At 38.1% G+C, this 23,280-nt stretch overlaps 1 protein-coding gene across 1 annotated transcript in view; it reads right to left on the bottom strand.

Moving 5' to 3' along the window:
• CD274 (CD274 molecule) overlaps positions 1-6,728 on the bottom strand; it is a 31,558-nt gene extending 24,830 nt beyond the window's left edge. Inside the window, exon 1 of the mRNA XM_043978841.1 lies at positions 6,665-6,728. The gene's annotated coding sequence lies outside the window, so the exon portion shown is untranslated. The remainder of the gene's footprint in view (positions 1-6,664) is intronic.
• Positions 6,729-23,280: the final 16,552 nt, after the last annotated feature.

The following is a 23,280-nucleotide window of genomic DNA, read 5'->3' as shown; positions in this document are numbered from 1 at the left end:
GTCTTATGTCTGAGGCCAGATTTGGGCTCAGATCCTCCTGGGTCCAGGGTGGGTGCTTTGTTCACTGTGTCACCTAGCTGCTCCATGATGACATCTTTAAAATGAAATTCAGGAGGGGCAGCTAGGTGGCACAGTGGATAGAGCACCGGCCCTGGATTCAGGAGGACCTGAGTTCAAATCTGGCTTCAGACATTTGACACTTACTAGCTCTGTGACCCTGGGCAAGTCACTTAACCCCAATTGCCTATCCAAAAAAAAAATTAAATTAAATTAAAGGGTGAAAGGATTGCACTGGGAGAAAGGGAAAGGAAGAGATGGAATGGGGTAAAATATCTCACATTAAAAAAATAAGAAAAAGCTTATGGGGGGCAGCTGGGTGACACAGTGGATAAAGAACTGACCCTGGATTTGGGAGGACCTAAGTTCAAATCTGATCTCAGACACTTGACACTTACTAGCTGTGTGACCGTAGGTCAGTCACTCAACCTTTGTTGCCTCTCAAACCCCCCCCCCAAAACCAAAACCAACAAAACAACAAAAGCTTATGGAGTGGAGGGGAAGATGGGGGAGGAGCAGGGGAGTGAGTGAGTCTTACTCTCATCAGAATTGGCTCAAAGAGGAAATAACATACATACTCAAGTGGGTTTAGTAATATATCTTGCACTGGGGGAAGTGGGAGGGGAAGGGGATAAGGAAGGAGAGGTGAAGCAAGGGAAGGCAAATTGGGGGAGGGGAAGGCAGAAGCATAACACTTTTGAGGAAGGATAGGGTAAAATAATATAGAAAATAGAGTAAATATCATGGTGAGTGAATAAGATGGAGGGAAGCACAGTTAGTAATAGTAACTGGGGAAAAAATTTGAAGCAGAGGCAAGAGCAATGTAAGTTGAGGATGATGATGATGGTGGTGGTGGTACTTATTTTGCTGGGCTATTGTGAAGAAAATTCTTTGTTGGGTATGAGGTACTGTATAAATGTTAGCTATTATTGTTGTTGCAATAATCAACCTCATGGGCGTATTGTAAGAAAATCTCTCTTTAAAGTACTATATAAGGGACAGCTAGGTGGCGCAGTGGATAGAGCACCGGCCCTGGATTCAAAAGGACCTGAGTTCAAATCCGACCTTAGACACTTGACACTTACTAGCTGTGTGACCCTTGGCAAGTCACTTAACCCCCATTGCCCCATAAACAAACAAACAAACAAACAAACAAACAAATTACTATGTAAGTGTAGTTTTCTATAAAAAAAAATAAATAAATTATGAGTAGGATGTTATCAGAAAAACCTGGAAAGACTTACATGAGCTTATGCAAAGTGAAATGTACTGTGTACAAAATAATAGCAATATTGTAAGATGATCGTCTGTGAATGACTTTCAGCAATGTGATGATCCAAGACAACTCTGAAGGACTTATGAAAAATGCAGTCCATCTACAGAGAAAGAACTGATGGTATCTGAATATAGATGGAATTATAATTTGTTGTTGTTGTTTTTAGTTCCTTTTCCTAAAGTTTTTTGGTCTGCTTTGTTTTGCATGACTGCACAAATATAGCTTATATTGAATGGCTTGAGTTCTTAAGCGGGGGGAGGAGGGAGTGGGGGTAGGGATGAAGGAAGAGAATTTGGAACACAAAGCTTAAAAAATTGATGTTACAATTTATTTTTACATGCAAGGTAGGGAAAACTTCTAAATACATAAATTTTAAAAACAAAACAAAAAAAAACATGATGAGCAGGAAGATTTCAGAAAAATCTGGAAAGATTTAAGTGGACTGATGCTGAGTGAAGTGAGTTGGAACCAGGAGCACATTATACACAGCAACAGCAACATTGTGTGATAATCAACTGTGATAGACAGGTCTTCTCAGCAATACAATGATCCAAGACAATTATGAAGGACTCATGATGGAAAATGCTCTCCACATTCAGAAAAAAGAACTGTGGAATCTCAATTCAGATTGAACCATACTGTTTCTACTCTTTTTCCCTTTTGTTCTGATTCTTCTTTCACAACATGACTAATGTAGAAATATGTTTAATGTGATTGAACATATATAACCTATATGAGATTGTTTTCTGTCTTGGGGAGGGGGGAAGGAAGAGAAGGAGGGAGAAAAATTTGGACCTAGAAATCTTATAAAAACAAATGTTGAAAGCTATATTTACATATAACTGGAAAAAATATTATTAAGATTAAAAAAAAGAATTGGTTTCCTTTGTAATGCTATGCATTTAAAAATATTACTCTAAGGAGTCTCTAACCTTCACAAACACCAATAAAGGGGACATGACTACAAAAAAGGTGAACAAGCCCTCCTCTACAGCATTGACAAGTAGCCACTCAGCCTCTGCTTAAGATCTCCATAAATGGGGAAGCCATTACCTTTCTAAGGAGACCATTGGACAGTTCAAAATTAGGAAATCTATTCTTCCACTAAGCTGAAATCTGCTTCTCTCCTTTCACAATCTTTCACTCATAGTTTCATGAAATTTGTGAAATTGTCATAATCTCTTTGATACTGTTAATTGTATTATTTAATGTTTATCATATCATATTATATTTCTTATATCACCTTAGTGTTCAAATCAATTCCTCTCTCATCCTCGACTCAGCAAGCCAGAAGGAAAATAAAAAAACCAAAATTTCAAATCAACTAAGACATTTACCATATCTGATAATATATGTGATCTAATATACAATATTAGAAGCAACTAGTTAGCACAGTAGGTAGAACATCAGATTCAGGAAAACCTGTGTTTATATATGGCCTCAGACACTTAATAGTTTTGTGGCAAGTCATTTAACCTCTATCTCCCTCCATTTTCTCATCTGTAAAATAAAGATAATAATAGTACCTACTTCCAAGGGTTGTTGTGACGATAAAATATGTCAAGCCTATTAAAAACCTTAATGCATTATATAAATGTTAGCTATTATTAATCCACATCCATTGTCCCCCATCTCTGCAAAGAAAGGAAAGAGGTACATTTTCTCAACTCTTCTTAAAGGCAACTTTGATTTTTATAATTATGCAGTAAACTCAAGCTCTTGTAGCCCTTGAGAGAAAGATTATTCGACTATAAGCTCTTTGAAGTCAGGAATCATATCTTATCTAAATTTTGTTGCCTCCTACCAGGGCATAGTGTTCTACACACAAAGGAATATAATAAACTCAATTATTTAATTCAATAAATATTTAATAAACCTTTACTCTGGGTCAATGTCTGCGATATGAAGAAAAAACAAAATAATGTCCATCTTCAAGGAACTTACATTTTCTTGGGGAGATAGAGAATTTACACAAATAAATTTAATGTAATTTGAAAAGGGAGAGGGTCCTAACAACTCAGGCATCAATGTACACTTCATGGAGGATGTGGTATCCAAGATGAACCTTGAAGGAAAATGAAGATTCTTAAAGATAGAGATGAGGAAAGAATACATTGCAGACATGGAGAAGAGCTTTGAATGCTTAAGGGTAGGAGGTAGAATGTTAGGTATAGGGAACAACTAGCATTCTAGTTTGTCTGGCTCAATCAGCCAACAAGCATATATTACGTACCTACTTTGGTGAGCTCTGGTTTACAAAGAAAGGCAAAAACCATACCCACTCTCAAGGAACTCAGTCTAATGATGGAGATGGGGTGCAGACAAGTATCTACAGATAATACATGTACAGGATACATTGGAGATATTCAACTGGGGAAGTATTAAGGGGGATAGAGAAAGACTTCTTGAAAAGGTGGGCTTTTAGCCGGGATTTGAACATAGAGTGTGTGAAAGGGATTAACACAAAACAAGGCTGAAAGCTGGAGAAGCTAGATTGTGGAAAGTCCCACATGCCAGTCTATGGAATCACTCTCTGTATTTTATCCCAAAGACATTAGTAAACCACTAAAGGGTGTATTTTTGTTTGTTTTTTGGTGAGAGAGTGGCATGGTCAGAATGGTACCTTAAGAATATTTTGGCAGCTATGTGGAGGAAAGACTAGACTGGGGGGACAGAATGGAAGCAAGGAGACCAACTATGAGGTCACTATTAGACTAGGAGGCAAGAGAGACCTAGATTTCAATTTTGCCCATATGCATCTGGCTATGTGATTTTTGAACAAGTCACTTCACTTGAGGTTTTTTATCTGGAAAATAAGGATAATAATACTTATACTACCTACTTCCCAAGATAGTTTTGAGAAGAGTGTTTTATAAGCCTTAAAGATCTATGGAGAGAGGGCAGCTAGGTGACGCAGTGGATAGAGCACCAGCCCTCGAGTCAGGAGGACCTGAGTTCAAATCTGGCCTTAGACACTTACTAGCTGTGTGACCTTGGGCAAGTCACTTAACCCCAATTGCCTCAGCAAAAAAAAAAAAAATATATATATATATATATATATATATATATATATATATATATATATAGAGAGAGAGAGAGAGAGAGAGAGAGAGAGAGAGAGAGAGAGAGAGAGAGAGAGAGAGAGGGGCAACTAGATGGCACAGTGGGTGAAACACCAGCCCTGGATTCAGGAGGACCTGAGCTCAAATCCAGCCTCAGACACTTGACATTTACCTAGCTATGTGACCCTGGGCAAGTCACTTAACCCTCATTTCCCTGAAGGAAAAAAAAGCTCTATGGAAAGTTGGTTGTTGTTGTTCAGTCATTTTTTAGTTGTTTCTAACTCTTCATGACCCCCTTTGGGGTTTTCTTAGCAGAGATACAGGAATGGTTTGCCATTTCCTTCTCCAGATCATTTTATAGATGAGAAAACTGAGGCAAACAAGGTAAAGTTGATGTGGGCAGAAATTTGGGGTCAAATTGATCATGAGTCATCCTAAAAGAATTACAAGACTCAGTGACTCAATTTCCCAAGTTTTATTGCAATACTGTGAATGACCACAGGGAGAGAACCAGAATAATGGAAAGGCATCTCTCGAATTAGGAAAGGAAAGACAGTTATATTTATAGTATGGATAAATTGATTTATCAGTCTCATTATAATAATCTCTACCTTGGGGAGGTACAGAGGAGGGCTTATCCTAATTTGGAGTTCCTGGGTTCCTAAGCCAACCTCCGAGGTGGGTACCTTTTTCAGTGTGTTTTGGGGGTTTACACGTCATAAAGTGAATCTGGGGACAAATTTGGCCTTTCCTGTGCATGTCTCTTTCTGTTTCCCATGGCTAGTTTCAAAACATATTCATTTTTCTTTTATTTCTAGTCTAAGTTTCTATAGGCTGTCAATTTCTTTATTGTTATATGACCTGACCCTTTATGGTCCCCTTACTGTGGGTACGATAACCTAGCATCCTGACTTGTAAGTTATCTATTAACTGGGATCTGAATCCCTTTTAGAGCTAATATCTGAATTAGAGCTTGAGTCTTAGATTTTTCTGTTAACCCCTTTTTGCCTCCTACATCAAAGTGACTTATCCAGAGTCACACAGATAGGAAGTGTCTGAGGGTGGATTTGAACTGAGGAAGATGAGTCTTCCTGACCCCAGACTTGGCACACTACATATTATGACGCCACCTAGCTGCCCATAGAAAGGTTGCAGTAACTTTAAATATTGGCAAAAACAAAATGAAAATGAGCATTGACTTCTGTTTCCTTTTCCCTTGTCATAGATTCAACAACCTTCCTCAAAACTAAACTGGAAGTAGTGTGGCATAGTAGAAAAAGAAGGATTTGAGCATTAGGTGAATTAATGATCTCTGAGGTTCCTTCCAGCCTTGAGAGCTTATGATTCAATGCTGGTTTTCCCTTTGGCATTGCCTATCAGCATTGCTAAAAATATTACTGAATTGGTGTCAGCCTTTTGATTCTTATGCCTGGTTTGGTGACATGAGCAGCCTGTTTCTTTCCTTAGAGATCTGATAGTTTAACCCTTCATTCCACAGAGGAAGGATTTGAGACCTAGAAGGGGTCCAATAAGTTGTCCAAAATAAGAGCCAGCATCCTGCTATGAAAAAAATCACTATATTTGGAATTAGAAGATGGGATCTCTGCTCTGCAATGTGTTGCCTGTGGAACCCTGGGCAAGGCTCTTCACTTCAGAACCTCAGTTTCCTTACCTGTAAAACAAGAAGGTAGGACTAGAAGACCTCTAAGGTCCCTTCCAGTTCTAGATGTATGAGCCTATGAAACACAGGTAGGGTTTAGATTTAGAGATGACCTCAGGGGTCAGCCAACCATTTTTTTTTTATTGTTGGGGAAAACAAAGCAAAGAAAGAGTAAATGACTTGCACAGGGTAACACTGCTAAAGGAAGAACTAAGACTAAGACCTGATTTCCAGTCCAGTATTCCTTTCATTAGCTATTCTCTAGCTCAACAGCAGAATTATTGAAGCAACCCAGGGAGGCAAGCAGGTGCGACAAAATGATCCCAAGGTTGTTTAACTAGCACACCTAATCCTGGACCTGGGTAAGGAAGGGTAATCTTTTGGCCTCTGGAACCCCAAGAACTCACCAGCCCTAAGTTCATTTCCATTGGCTCTTGATCCCACTTCATCACATTCCAAGCTACAACTCTAATAAGGACCAAAAATCATAGTTTAAAAAAAAAAAGAATCATAGATTTAGGGCTGAAAGGGACCCTCAGAGGTCATATAGTCCAACTCTTTCATTTTAGTGATGAAATAATTGAGACCCAGTGAAGTTTAATTACTTACCCAGTTTCACAGAGGTATCGGCAGAGATGAGATTTGAACAAAGATCTTCTGATGCCAATTCTGGTCCTCCTATTTGGCATAAAAGTAAACTGCTTCCTCTGGCTCACAGACAAATTTCCTTCAAAGACAAGACTTGCGGATGAAATTACAGCTTGCTGCTAAATTCCCGCCCCCTTCTCCTTCCTTCGGGAAGCCAGATCACTTCTCTGTAAAGGGCTTTTCTACCCCTAGTCCCCTCCCACTGGACAGCAATCAGCACTTCAGCTCACAATGTAGTTCCCTGAAATCCTTCAGTTTCTTATAATTCCCTGAATAAGAATCCTGTTTATCCCAATTTCACTTTCGTTTCTCTGGAAAACGAGAACTGGTTTTATAAATAACATCTGGCCATTCATTGAAACAAAGGACAGAGCCATCAAGCTGGAAGGTCTGAGAGATCATCCAGCCAATGCCTTCCTCCTCTTTTTTTGAGGTAGACCACTCTGGTTCAGAAAAAGTTAAGTGGCTTATCTGAGAGCAGGAAGCTGTTTTCATAGGAAGCTCATTTGCATATCAGTTTGGTTCATATGATTTACAACTCAAAGAGTCCTTAGAAAATGCTAATCCATGTACATATATAACCTATATCAGATTGCTTTCAGTCTTGGGGAAGGGGGAGGGGAGGGAAGGGGGGAGAAAAATTTGGAGCTAAAATCCTATGAAAACAAATGTTGAAAACTATCTTTACATGTAACTGGAAAATAATAAAGTACTTTTATGGGAAAAAAAAAAAGAAATCACTAATCCAACTCCCCTCATTTTACAGGAGGGAAAACTAAAAGCCCAGAGAGTTAACTGACTTAACTAAGGTCATAGGGTGTGTGGGGTAGTGTAAGGTGGGCGGGTAAGCAACAAACTTAACATGTAAATCCAGGTCCTCTTACTCCAAATATAGTGCTATTGGCATTATAAAAATAATTAAATTACTTTTATGTATGTATTTTAATATCATGTACATTTATACATATTTGTATATGTACGGATACAGTGAGTATACATATAGAAATATATGTGTGTCTATATATATATATATATTTGTGTATTTCAGTCATGTGTGATTCTTTGTGACCCCATCTGGGATTTTCTTGGCAAAGATATTGGAATGGTTTGTCATTTTCTTCTCCAGCTCATTTTATAGTTAAGGAACTGAGGCAAACAGGGTTAAGTGACTTATCCACAGTCACACAAACAAGTGTCTAAGGGCAGATTTGAACTCAGAAAGATGAGTCTTCCTGACTCCAGGTCTGGCACTCTAATCACTGCATCACCTAGCTTGATGTATGTATACACACATACACACATACACACACACACACACACACACACACACACAATTACAATGTAAAGATGAGCTATTTCCTCCCAGGGCATTTTACTTCTATGGAATGAAAGAATTTTCACCATACCTCAAATATGACATAACTCTTCCATCAAAAAAAAAAAAGCCATATACCCTATCACTTCATCCATTTCTTCCTTCTCTTCTATTGATGGTTACTGTAAATCAGCTGTGTGATGATGCAGTGGAAACTGGTTCCAGGTTGAATTTCTGACTTGCTTCATCTAGTTCTTGTGACCTTACTTCTATTCTAAGTCCATTTCCTAATCTGTTAAAGAGAGTTAGACCAGAGGGATGGATGACCTGGGAAGAATGTTCCAGCTCTAAATCTCTGATCCTGATTCAGACCGATATAATTCTTTGTTTTTGTTTAGGTTTAGGCCTGTGATTTCATTGGTGGAGATAACTCCCACTACCAAAGCATCTCCTTCCCTGAAACATATAGTCTAAGAGAGTTGCTTAGAACTAAGAGGTTAATGGTCAGTATGGCAGGAACAGAGGTAGGCTGGCCCCAAGGTCAGCTTTCTAGGCACTAACCCCACACTATTTCTCCTTAGGCCATCCATATCCTAATGAAAAATGACAAGTTTTAAGTACTGAACTCCCCATCCCCCAATAAATAGATTTTTCAACCTTATAGAATGATTCAGGAAAAGTCCTCAGTTATTAGCCAAATGAACTATAAAGAAAATAAAACCCATGTGTGTATATATCTATAGATATACATATATACAAATCTATATGGTATATACATAAACTCACATATATAAACAATATATAGTGTGTATGTGTATATATACATGTATGTATACATGTATGGTTATAGTTGTTGTCATTTTATTCATGTTCAATTCTTCGTCACCCCATTGGGGTTTTCTTGGCAAAGATACTGAAATGGTTTGCAGAAAACCCATGTTTTCTGGTTTTTAAACAATTTAGAATGTCATGTGCTGACAATGGGAAATGTATTTTTATATCACTAGTTTTGTAATTTCCCCAAATAATTCTGCTGTTCTGTTGAAACCAAAGGTTTTTTTGGTCACTAAAAGAATTTCTTCTTTTGAGTTTCTCTTTTTAAGAATACACTGGAGATCTTGGAGTGAACAAATACAGTGAAGTGGTAAAGATGCCAGTCAGACAGGAGGGAGTAAAGTTGGAGGAACAAACTACTTTGCTGATGCTCACATGTCACTCTACCTCCTGTCTCTGCATCTTTGCATATAGGCTATTCCCCATACCTAGAATGCACTCCTTCCTCATTTCTTCCTCTTAGAATCCCTTGTTTCTTTAAAAAATCAGTTCAAATGTCACCCTTTCTATTCCCCCAGCTACTAACAATCTAATTTTAAAATCACCTTGCATTTGTTTGTTTTCAAGTAGCAACCTAAGAGAAAGTGAAAAAGAAAGAGAGAGGAGGAGGAGGAGAAAGAGGAGGAGGAAGAAGAAGAAAAGGAGAAAAGAAGGAGAAAGAAGGACAAGGGAGGAGTGAGGGAGAAGATGGGGAAAGGGAAAGGGAGAGAGAGGGAGGGAGACAGAAGAGGAAAGGAAGGGTGTGATGGGAAGGGGGAGAGCAAGAAGAGATGGAAAGATAAAGGAAGAGGGAAAGGGAGAGGGGAGAAAGAGGGGAAGGGAGGAGGGAGAGGAAAAGGAGAAGAGAGAAGAAAGGGGGAAAAGAGAAGAAAGAAAGAAAGAAAGAAAGAAAGAAAGAAAGAAAGAAAGAAAGAAAGAAAGAAAGAAAGAAAGAAAGAAAGAAAGAAAGAAAGAAAGAAAGAAAGAAGGAAAAAAGAAGAGAAAGAAAGTGAAAAATAGCAACATCAGTTCTTTCTCTGGAGGCAGAAAGAGGGAAGGAAGGAGGAAAAAGAAAGAAAGAAATCACAAGTTTTGTCTCTTCCTATTTATTTGCTATATACTTTAAATATATGTGTGTGTGTATGTATGTATTACCTACACACACGTATATGTTGCCTCTGAAAAAATATAAGCTCTTCAAGGATAGAGGCTTTCACATTGATTTTTGTCTCTACAGCACAAAGAACAGTGGGACACACAACAGATACTTAATTTGCATGTAAATAAATACATGAATGAATGAATGTCTCACCTCTTACTTTTGCTTGTGTTTTCTCTTCTAAAGCCAATGATCTTTGAACCAGCAAGGAGAGAATAAAAACTAAATGTTTAGTCATGAGAAATGAATTCCCACCTTAGCCACATCAAAAAGGAAGGAAGGAAGGAAGAAAAAGAAAAATAAAAAAAGAGAAGAAAACATGTTTCACTTTTGCCTTTTGAGACCATAAATCGTCTAGCATGTTTTATCATGAATCCTTCGGAATTGTGATTGGTCATTGTGTTGATCAGGGTTACTAAGTTATGCAAAGTTGCTTATCTTGATGATATTGCTATTAGTGTATAAATTGTTCTCCTGTTCACTTTGTATTAGGTCATATAAGTCTTCCCAGTTTTTTCTGAAACCATTCCTTTCATCATTTCTTATAGCACAGTAGTATTCCATTACATTCATATGTCATAACTTGTTCAGCCACTCCCCGCCTCTCCCCCCAGTTGATGGGTAGCTCTTCAGTTTCCAATTTTTTGCCAACACAAAGAGTTTAAATAAATGGGTCTTTTTATTTTTCTTTGATATCCTTAGTATATAGACCCAGTAGTTATATTACTGGGTCAAAGGGTATACACAGTTTAATAGCTTTTTGGGTAGAAAGCCAGTTGTTAAACATTTACCAGCAGACCCCTTTACCCATAGCTCATAACTCTAGCTCTCATCTCTAGCAGCTTCTCCTCTCCATCTTGTTCCCTTCATTCAGCTCATTTGACTTTGTATCAGTTCATACAAATAATTCTGTGTTTGCCTGAGTTCCTCATACTCCTAATGTTTTACTGAATAATGTCACATTACATTCAGAAAACATTTGAATAAAAGGAATAAAATATTCAATGACCAAAACACTTAAAATGAAAAGATCATTAGAGGACACTGAATTCTACCTGAAAAACCAATGAGCCCAGGGAACAGATGAACATACCTCCCTCTTCATAGCAGAGACACTGAGGAATATAAGACAGAACGTCGTACTTATTGTTAAGATGTAGTGACTGCTTTAAATGGTTTCATTTGGTGTAGTATATTGCAGGTGAAGGCTTCCTAAATCTTATCTCTTTTTTCAATCAAGACCACATCTTTCATGATTTTTAAAAAATAAAACAAATCTTTCTTTTTAACTTAGCAGCCATCAACAAAAAACAAATACTTCCATAAACAAACCCCTTTGAAAAATGATTGGAAAATGATTGGCAGCTAGGTGGCACTGTGGATAAAGCATTGGCCCTGGATTCAGGAGAACCTGAGTTCAAATGTGACCTCAGACACTTGACACTTACTAGCTGTGTGACCTTGGGCAAGTCACTTAACCCTCATTGCCCCGCCCCCCCCAAAGAAAAGAAAAATGATTGGACAGAAACTCATAAATTCCAAATTTTGTACAATATTAGTTTTTAAAATGTGTGATTATGAATCTTATATATGGAGCCTTGGCAAATGTTCAGGGGCTTGGTGTAATCAGCAGAGTCATCTGTTAACAGGTGCATCTGGAGCACCCCACCATTTATAGGGAGTCAAAATCACTCTTTGATTTGTACTCTATATTGGCCCTCTTCTATGATGGTGATGATCTTTGGAAAGAATAGGTCTCATTTTTTATGTGCAAGGGTAGAGGCCAGGCAAGATTATTACCCCATCACACTTACAGTGACAAGAGGAGCTATGTTACTACAGTGCTACCTTAACCTGTTCAGAACACATTTTATTTCACCCCTGTTGAATCAATCGTAGGTTCTAAATGTAAAAAAAAATACTTTAATCAACTTAAATGTATTTAAAGTCATTGGATACACTGGAACACTGTTGCACAGAAAGCCTGTTTTTAATCAGTTGAGGGACCTGGTCACACTCTAAGGGGTTTGTATAAAACTAATTAACTAACTGGAAATGGGGATATGGATATCTAACAGCTTAGTGGTAGAAACCTCACCCTAAGTACTATTTACACCCATGCACCTTTCTGACCCATTTCTCTTTTGTGTATTTTTTTCATACTGTTGGTGTTATTAATATAATTAACATGGTTGTGGTTAGTGTGTCAGGGCAGGTAGGTGATACAGTGGATAAAGTGCCATACCTAGAGTCAGGAAGACTCATCTTCTTGAGTTCAAATCTGGTCTCATACATTTAATAGCTCTGTGACCCTGGGCAGGTCACTTAACCCTGTTTGCCTCAGTTTCCTCATCTGTAAAATAAGCTGGAGAAGGAAATGGCAAATCACTCTAGTATCTTTGCCAAGAAAACTCCAAATGGGGTCAGAAGGAGTCATTCATGACAGGAAATTTCTGAGGCATGCCTAATCACTTCTAATCGGTCAATTTAATTTGGAAGTAGGCTATATTAAAATGAAAGACTGATAGCAGACCACTCCCCAAATCTAGCGATAATTGTTAATCTTTACCCCAGACCAAATTTTTATTACCTTGACAAGAATTTAGAAGGGTCATTTTTTTCTTATCAAGATTCCTAAAAGTTTATAGATATGACCAGGTCTTTATTTTATCAAGAAGGACTTTGGAATAGGGGGAAGTCAGGATTAGATCTTCAATATGTTAATTACAAAAATAATTTCTCACAATCATGATCAACAATGTAGTATTCAGTAGATAAAATATGTTTAACTTGAAAGCTTTTAAAATATTATCTTTAAAAGAATTCTTTCCCCCTAGTTACTAATTAAAGAGGAAGTCTCACCTGAGGGTATGTAAGACACCAAAGGGAAAATGAACGACTAGAAAAAAACCATAGGAAGCAGCTAGGTGGTGCAGTGGATTAAGCACCAGCTCTGGATTCAGGAGGACCTGAGTTCAAATCTGGCCTCAGACACTTGACACTTACTAGCTGTGTGACCCTGGGCAAGTCACTTAACCCTCACTGCCCCGTAAACAAAACAAAAAAACTCCCCTAAACCCCATAGGTAATGAGTTATATTTCCTTTTTGTTCCTACTCACCAACTCCCACACAACTCTCACACAACTGAACTCATCAAAGAAATGTCTACAAGTTTCCATGATGGCCATGGAAAAGAACGATTCAGCACAAAGAAAAATATTTGAAAAACTATAAAATATTTTCAATGAGTGAAAATTGTTTTAAATAGATCATTTTATGTAGCTTCTGTATAAAGAGAAATATCATAATAATATCTCTATGATGTCTCATGGTCTGTTATAGGCAGTCTAGGTTTCAAGATCTTGAGAGATATATATACTCTTTAGGGCAGCTAGGTAGCACACTGGAAAAAGCACCAGCCCTGGAGTCAGGAGGACCTGAGTTCAACTCTGGCCTCAAACACTTGACACTTACTAGCTGTGTGACCCTGGGCAAGTCACTTATCCCCAATTGCCTCACCCAAAAAAAAAAAAGAGTATATACTTTTACTGAAAATTTAACAATCAGCTCTTGAGAGCTTGTTTGAGCTAGCCCCAGAATACTCCTACTATAACCACTACTTCAAGGCTGAGAGGACAGAGAAAAGCTTCACCTTTCATTTCCTGAAGTCAAGAATAGTTTATAGAGCTTTTTGTACCAGATGTTACCATGTTCTTATTCTTCAGGCCTAAGTTAGTTGACCAGACATCCTAATGACCCTAATATTCTCCCCCCATTATCTCTACTCCTAACCTTCATTGAATAATTTTTTTCAAAAAATCACTGCAAATACAATATTTATAACAAATACCAATTAACCAACAATTATCTTAAACATAAGGTAAATTTCTAATTCAAGCCCTCAAACGTGAACCATTCATACTTGTCCATAAAGAATAAAAGAGGCAATAATATTATAACATATAGTTAAATTAAATACAATCTGATGAACTAGCCAAAAAGACACTAAAATGCAAGCTAATATATTTTACCTGTGCTTCCTTCTAAATCCATCCATGAACTTAAAGACTCTATTGCCTTTCCCCTTTTTTCCCCCCAATCAAAGAGTCTGATGTGAGAATTGGATAAGTCACAGGCTGGAAAAGTACTCACTAGGTGATGTCAATTTACTTATTTTTACTGCTGCCAATTTGATTAAAGCCTGTGTGTAAGTATGCTTTTGTAAATCACCTTAAGGGAACTAAAGCAAGTATCAGACCAAGGGAAGGCATTGTCTTAAGCTGCAGTAGAGCCTGAGCCATGAGATTTAATTGGATAATGCCAAAGAGAAGCATTTAGCATAGTGCCCGGCACATATTAGGTACATAATATGTGCCCGTTTAATTATTAATATAGTTGTAGCCAGTTTTTGTGTATATACTGTAGTTGTAGCCAGTATATGTGTATATATGTAGTATATACATATATGTGTATGTGTATATGTGTAGGCATACATACATACATGCATATGTATTTTCTGGGAGGAGCACCTATGCTTCAGTATAATGAGACATTATGACATCATAAAATGATGAATATGAAGAAAACAAGGAAAATTTGAAAGATTTATGAAGTAATTGAAGTGAGATCAGTAGAACCTGAAGATATGTGTGTACATGCATACATACACACACATACACATATATACACATACACACACATACTTTCTATAACAGTCTTTCTGTCAGAGATTACCTAAAAACCACAACTAGATCAAAGGGTTAGGAAACTACACCCACTCCTTTTTCCACTAAGGGAGTTAGCAGTTAGCAGTTAGTTTCAATTAACTGATTTTTCCCCCTTCTTTGTTACAAGTGATGGTTCACTGGGTAGGGAAGGAAGGAGGGATCTCTTAGGAAATTAAGGCACTGCAAAATGAAACAAAAAAATAAAAGTTTGCAACAAATCTATTAAAGTGCTGATATCCAGGAGTGAACACAACCAGTGAGTGAGCCTGTGATACAATTTGTCAGTAGAAATAATGACAGAAAGCAACACACACACACAAACAAACCAAAAAAGAAATAATGACAGATTAAGGTGGCAAAGTTCTGTTCAGACAATGTCTGAACATGAGACAGCCTGAGGAAATGGTACAGAGCTTGAAGCAGCCTATGCTTTTCCAATTTCTGGCTGCCTTGGCAGGTCTGGGATGTCCAGACAGCTTCCCTGGAAACCCACTCAGATTTGCAGTGTATTAAAGAGACAGAAACAGAATTAAATGTATGGGTCTGAAGGAGAGTTGGAAAATAAGTAGAGATTGCCATTTGGAAGAAAGGCAGAGAGTTGTCATCCTGGCTGATACCTTGAGCTACCTTTGAAAGAGATTAGTAAAACTGGTCTGCTTGTGTTGTTCTGAAATTTATCCACTGTCAGGGAGATTTGTGAGTGAAGTTTCTGAGAAGCTGGAGACTGTGAAGTTCTAAGTGGTTTCTTTTGAGGTGAGTGGTAAGGGAAGAATAAGGGAACTGAATAAAACACAGTCTGGGAAAGTGCTCATAAGGTGTTGTCATTCTACTTGCTTTTAATGCTCCCAATTTGATGAAAGCCTTTAGGTAAGAATGCCTTTGTAGGGGCAGCTAGGTGTCACAGTGGATAAAGCACCAGCCCTGGATTCAGGAGTACCTGAGTTCAAATCCTGCCTCAGACACTTGACACTTACTAGCTGTGTGACCCTGGGCAAGTCACTTAAGCCCCATTGCCCCACAAAAAAAACCAAAACAAACAAACAAACAAAAAGAATGCCTTTGTAAATCATCTTAATGGAAATACAGCAGATATGGGACCAAGCAAGGCATTGTCTCAAGTTGTAGTGGGACCTGAGCCATGAGATTTGCTTGCTTGCCAAAAAACCAAGCCCTAAGCTCACTTGAAAATGCTGACAGCCACAGAGGGACCTAGCCAAGGGATGAGTGAGTGGCAGTTGGTAGCTCTCAGAGCCTGAGAGAAAGGCAAGCAGTTTGGCAGCTACCCCAGAGCAGGCTCTGGTGATAGGTGGTAAGCATGGCAGGTGGGACTGAGCATTTAAGGGGTGGTCATATTTGCTGGATAGGACCAGGAATTGACCACATCATCCTTTTTTTGTTGTTGAATCATTTCAGTTGTGTCGAACTCTTCATGATCCCATTTGGGGTTTTCTTGGCAAATATATTGGAGGGATTTGCATTTTTTCCTTCTCTAACTCATTTTACAGATGAGGAACCGAGGCAAACAGGGTTAAGTGATTTATCCAGGGTCACATCGTTAATAAGTGTCTGAGGCTAGATTTGAACCAAGGAAGATGAATCTTCCTGACTTCAGGTCCAGCATTCTATCCACTGGCCCACAGAAAGCTCCCACTCCCACTCCCATCATCCCTTATCTGCAACATATTAATATACCAGGTTTTACTCCACCTTTCTACAATTTCTGGGAACATAGACTTTCCAGGGGGTTTTGCTATTAAAAATGTACTAACCATGAATATTTTCTTATAGTGAGGCCTTCCCCCCTTTCATGACAGTTCTCAAAATGGGATTGTTGGGTTAAAGTGCCTCAGAGCCAAAAATTTTGTGTTCAAGCCCAAACTCTGTCACAAACTGGTAGTGATCTAAGAAGGTCAATGATCCTCTTAACATCCTAGGGATCTCTCTAAGACTCTCACCTTCCAAGAAAGTGCTGACTAGGAAGTTTCTTTATCCAGGAGTTCCCTCTCCTAATGAAGTCACAGAATCAATCCCTATCTCTATTGTATATCACCACATGGTTGTTCTCCCAAAAGTGTGTGCCACCAGTGTAATAAAATGCCTCTATCCCTAAAGCCCCACCCCCTCTGACTTTACATGATTTGCTCTTTTTTACTAATTCAGAAAGGCAGCCTGGGATAGTGGTTGGAGGTCTTGAGTCCATGTCAGTAAGGCCTGGGTTCAAGTGCTGCCTCTAACATACTGGCTATGTTGCCCATGACAAGTCACTTTACCTCTCAGTACTTCCCAAGTAACTCTCTAATAATTTGAGGGTGGGGTCTGCCATTTCATGAGGTGCCCAGGCCCAACTCCAGTTGTTACTCTCTGTACTTTGCTATCTCCTCTTCGGCACTCTAACCCTCCTGGGTACCTTTTCCCCCTTTTCGAGCTCCCTTTTGTATATTGTCTTCTGCCAATATAAGGTAAGTTCCTTTAGGGTAAGGACTTTTTTGCTTATATTTGAATCCCCAGAATTTAGCACAGTGCTTGGGACATAGGAAGTACTTAATAAAATATCTATCTATCTATCGATCATCATCATCTATTGCAGCTAGGTGGTGCAGTGGATAAAGCACGGGCCCTGGATTCAGGAGGACCTTAGTTCAAATCCAGCCTCAGTCACTTGACACTTACTAGCTGTGTGACCCTGGACAAGTCACTTAACCCTAAATGCCTTGCAAAAAAAAGAATATCTATCTGTCCATCTGTCTATCTATCTAATCTGTATTGATGAAGGGAATTTTCACACTGGGAATTTTCTATATCATTGAATCACAGGTCTGGTCCAGGGCAATATATTATAGTTACCTTGATTTGTATTTCTCTGATTTTAGGGAATTATAATATTTAATCTAGTTATCAACAATTTGTATTTTCCTACAAATTATCTATTCATGTTATCTTGTCATTTCTCTAATCAATGAATAAGAATTTACTAAATATTTATAATGTGCCAGGTACTATTCTAGGGACTTGGAATACAGAGACATAAATGTAATCATCCCTGACCTCAAGGAGCTTACATTCTATCAGAAGAGAGATCATTTACTTAGATAGATAGACAATAGATAGATAGATGGATGGATGGATGGATTGATGGATGGATGAATGGATGGATATAACTATACACTCATACATATGTATATATACACATAATACATAGATACATGCATGTATATGTGCATACACACACAACACATGCAAAGCAGATACAAGCTAACCCTGGATAGCAAGACACCAGCACCTGAGGGAACCAGGAAAGGCCTCTTGGGGAAGGTGGCACTTAGATGGAGTGACGCTCAAAGCACATGAGGCAAATGTGAGTAGGGATAGCATTCTAAGCATGGGGGACTAAAAGGTACTGAAACATGAGATGGAGTGTTGTAAGCAAGGAACAGCAAGTAGGCAAGCCTGGCTAGCTTGGAGGGCACACAAAGGAGAATAATATGTAAAGAGGCTAGAGAAAATAAGGGACCAGATTGTAAAGAGGTTCAAATACCAAAGGAGTTTATATTTGATCCTAGACATAATAGGGAGTCATTGAAATTTTTTGAGTGGTGGAATTTTAGGAAAATCACTTTGGTGGCTATGCAAAGGATGAGGCTTGATGTAGGGAAACTAATTAAGAACCTATTATTATAGTCTAAGTGAGATGTGATAACAAGAACTGGGGCAGTGTCAGTGTAAATAAGTGGGAAAAGGTGGGCATTTGTGAAAGAAGTTGTAGAGATAGAGATAAAATTTGACAACTAATTGAATACATTGTATAAATAAGATTAAGGAACCAAGAATGATACCAAGTTTATTAGGTCACTTTCTTATCAATTCTAGATGTCAGAAATTTAATATATTTGTTGCAAACTTTTATTTTTTATTTCTTTTGTTTTTATAGCACCTTTATTTCCTAATAGATCCCTCCTTCCTTCCCTACTCAGTGAACGATCCCTTGTAACACAGAATAAAAAAGAATGGGGGGCGGGGAGATCAGTTAATTAAAACTAATTTCTAAGTCCCTTGGTGAAGAAAGGAGTGAATGTAACTCCCCAATCCTTTGGACCTAGCAGTGGCTTTTAGATGAGCCTTGTCAAAAACAATTTTAAAAGTGGTAATAATACTTCTGTTATACTCTGTCATTCTAGATATCAGGTCAAGGTTTGGTCTCGTCCTCTCATTATTTACTCTAAAAGCACTAGAACATTTGGCAAGGATTTCTTCCCTTGACACTTAACCCTGATCAAAGGACTCAAGACTGCCAAAATTCTCAGACTCAGGAGGTAGCCTCCAACCTTGGACATGTACATCTGAGAATTGATACTCATTCACCTAAGATCAAGATAGAACAAATACAGAAGAAGTAGAATAAAATCCAGGATCATGCATGAAGGACATATGCCTTAGATACAATGCACCTTCAGTGGCAATTTCTTCTGGGGTCAAAAGAAGGATGAGCCCTTGCCTCCTATCTCTCATCAGAGAGTTGCTTGCCCAATGGAAAGTCCGAGGAGGAAGATACCAGGAATTGAATCACTGGTATTTCCTGTTTAGTGGCCACTAATGAAGGTGACTTCATCATCCCTGAAGTATTCATTAGAATGGAATCACCAAAAGCATCCAGGAGTTTCATTATCCTCAATACACCTAAAGTTCACAAAGTTCACAGAGATGGGCTGGAATCAGGAAGTGTAAATCTGACCATAAATGAGCTAGGGAGGTCACAGCTTCCCTATCTTGGGATGTTTTCAAGTAGAGGCTGGATGACTAGGGATGTTTTCGAGGGAAATCCCATTTTTATCTCTGTATCCCCTCCACCTAGCACAGTACTTTGCTCATAATAGGCACATTAAATGTCGAATGGAAAGTGAATGGCCAGGAACAGTGTCCCCTGATAAAAGTAATACATATCAGGGGCAGCTAGGTGGCGCAGTGTCCCTTGAGTCAGGCCCTTGAGCACTGGCCCTTGAGTCAGGAGGATCTGAGTTCAAATTCGGCCTCAGACACTTGACACTTACTAGCTGTGTGACCCTGGGTAAGTCGCTTAACCCCAATTGCCTCAAAAAAAAAGTAATGCATATCAAAGTGTCTCATGGTAAAAAGTAGTATACATACATATGTGCATATAATATATCATATTTGTGTGTTTGTGTATATACACACTTGGGACCTCTCTAATCCTCATCAAAAAACACAGGGTATAGACAGTACCTGAGTAGAAGTTTATATTTTTTATATAAACAATTATAACAACCTAGCTAAATTCAGACAATCATGAGAGCCCACCAAGTTTAAAAGAAAAAGGTTTTTTAAAAATTACAACTCATGAAGATAGTTTCCTGCAAAATAGAGGGATTTTGATGAACCCTGAAAGTATGCAGCCATATCTTCATTTTTTTTTTTAGCAAGGCAATTGGGGTTAAGTGACTTGCCCAGGGTCACACAGCTAGTAAGTGTTAAGTGTCTGAGGCCGGATTTGAACTCAGGTCCTCCTGACTCCAGGGCCGGTGCTCTATCCACTGCGCCACCTAGCTGCCCCCATATCTTCATTTTTATACTTTAATTCTTAGCAAGGAAGAATCTTATATTAGACTAGCAAATAATGATACCTGAAACACTATGAGTTCTTCCCTTCCACCCAATTTAGACCTTTTCTAAAACCAGCTTTATGTGCAGGTGGAATAGATGACTACCTACATTGTATGATTTATAAGAAGGTGCTCTTCCTTGATTCAAAAATAACTTTCCCCCATAATGACAGAAATTCTTCATTTCATTTCACTTTTTCACCTGCTTGAAATCAGCAATAATCATACCACAGTTACATCTAATTCCACTCACTACTAGAGATTCATTTGAACAGACAAGTTTTCTCTTCTTAAATATAAATGCTTTGGGGATAATGGTTATCTTCATTTAAATTTTAACTAGAAATAGTTTAGTTATATTGTTTTCTGACTAAAGGAAATAATAAGAAGCTAAATCCATGTACCCAGTGAATGAGAGTTTGGATGTTGGCCAGAGAAGGGGAAAGGATAAGACTATTGAGCACTTGGTGGAGAGCAGAAGTGGGTAGGGTGCTGAAATAGAAGTCTTTGGGACAGAGAGCAGCTTGAATGTGCCAAGAGGCTTTGGGAGAGGGGGTATAGAAAGGGAAATGGGAGAACATATTTTTATTGCTATGAAATTTTACCTAACCATTACATCCATATATTTATTTATTTATTTGTTTGTTTGTTTGTTTGTTTGGTGAGGCAATTGGGGTTAAGTGACTTGCCCAGAATCACGCAGCTAGTAAGTGTTAAGTGTCTGAGGCCGGATTTGAACTCAGGTCCTCCTGACTCCAGGGCTGGTGCTCTATCCACTGTGCCACCTAGCTGCCAATATATATATATATATATATATATATATTCTTAAGATTAGAGCAGCAGACCTACTGTTGCCTTCTCTACTATCTCCCCTCCCTTGTATTCCTTGGGATATACATTTCAGGGTGTTTTAAAGTGCAGTGTATCTAGATATATAACTTCTGCAGTCTATTAGTGAAAACATCATATAATTAACGACCAATGTTTTTACTCTAGGTACACTTCCAAACTTCTGATCAAAGCTCAAGCCTACAGATCTATATCTGCATAGTTTTTCTTCTGAAGCAATCTAGTACCTGATATAAAGGAAGTGTTTAATAATCTCCTGGGCAGATCCCCTGAGGGACAACTACCCCGTTATTAGTGGAACTACACTCTAACACTAAAACTAATTTGTCCCTAATGGTGCTGTCACCTTTAACAATAGCCAGTTGACAAGTAAACAAGTAGTTTAAAAGAAAGGCATTTATTGAAATGGTATAGTAAGAACTGTAGTTAACAAGATATTATGCCCCTAATAAACCTGAGGAACATTCTCCCACAAATATACACAATATCATTGGGAAGGGTGGACACACAAATATGGTACAGTAGTAGAGAGGTGTATATGAAGGGAACACAATGCCTAAGCAACTCACACTCCAGCACTGCAGGGCCTCCATGTCTTTTCTTACGGTATTCTTACACTGTTCCCCTGAAATCAGAGTAAATGTTGGGTGACATTCTGTCAGCCTTCTCTGTAGCTCAACTTGACTCTAGCAGGGTTTTCTACGACTGCAGTCTGCTGGGTATAGTGTCTACTCTGGGATGAGTTATGCCATTAAAAAACTTCATTGCCAATAGAAAAGATTAAGAGAGAGAAGTCCCCTATCCCATTCCCCACTGGACACTAAAAGAGACATAAGGGTGGGGCAGCAAGGTGGCGCAGTGGATAAAGCACTGGCCCTGGATTCAGGAGGACCTGAGTTCAAATCCAACCTCAGACACTTGACACTTACTAGCTATGTGACTCTGGGTGAGTCACTTAACCCTCATTGCCCTGAGAAAAAAAAAAGAAAGACATAAGGGAAAAGGGAAAAGGCACAGTTCACTCTCAGGAATTGCATTTTTTCCTCCATAGCTGGTACTCTTTCCAACTGGGGAACTATCAGCTCACAAAGTTCCTCCTATCTCAACTGCCTGTAGACTTGACTAGCTCACTATTTTCTTAATCTTAAAATTATTTTATTATTTTCCAGTTACATGTAAAGATAGTTTTCAACATTTATTTTTATAAGATTTTTAGTCCCTCCCTCCCTTCCTTCCCCTTTCCCCAAGACAGAAAATAATCTGATATAGGTTATATATGTACAATCACATTAAACATTTCTGCTTTAGTTATGTTGCGAAAGAAGAATCAGAACAAAAGAGAAAAACCTCAAAAAAAAAACCCATCCCAAAACAACAAAAAAAGTAGAAACAATGGGGTTCCATCTGCATTCAGATTCCAGTTCTTTTTTCTGCATGTGGAGAGTATTTTCTATCATGAGTCCTTTGGAATTGTCTTGGATCATTGTATTGCTAAGAAGGCTAGCTCACTATTTAAAGGCCACTACAGGTATGGCTGATGCTTCAACCAAACAATAGTTGGGTGCTTTATATTTCTATCAAGTATGATTGAAGAATTTTTGTGTCTACTAAAGAAAATTTTTCTTTATACCCTCTTTATATTGATTTTAGTTAGAAAAGCAAAATTCTTCTCTGTTTAGTTGTTAAATTCTAGTTGGATGAAACAACATTCTCTTTGTGCCTTCCATAATTTGTTTTCTTTACATGAAGAAATGGATGCTGCTTGTGCTTGTATTTATGTTCTGGCACTTGACGAATGGTAGGTGGCATCGTATTAAACACTGTATTTAAAATGCCATACTTGTAAGTCACAAACAAAATCTGTTATTAAAATGGTTGGAGGACAATTATTTCTGAAACAGATATTCTAAGAAAGAATTTCATTTTTGGTGAAAAATGACAAATTGACCATCTATGATTCATGATTTTTAAATTTCATTTTTTGTTATGAACTTAAAACATTAGCAAATATGAAATTATACATATATATATATATACAAATGGACATTATATATGGAACTACACACTTCTATTTTAGATGGTTTGGGTATTTTTCTCA

The sequence above is a fragment of the Dromiciops gliroides genome, chromosome 1, assembly GCF_019393635.1.
Source record: "Dromiciops gliroides isolate mDroGli1 chromosome 1, mDroGli1.pri, whole genome shotgun sequence".
Lineage (NCBI taxonomy): Eukaryota > Metazoa > Chordata > Mammalia > Microbiotheria > Microbiotheriidae > Dromiciops > Dromiciops gliroides.
This window is presented reverse-complemented; position numbering and strand designations above follow the sequence as displayed.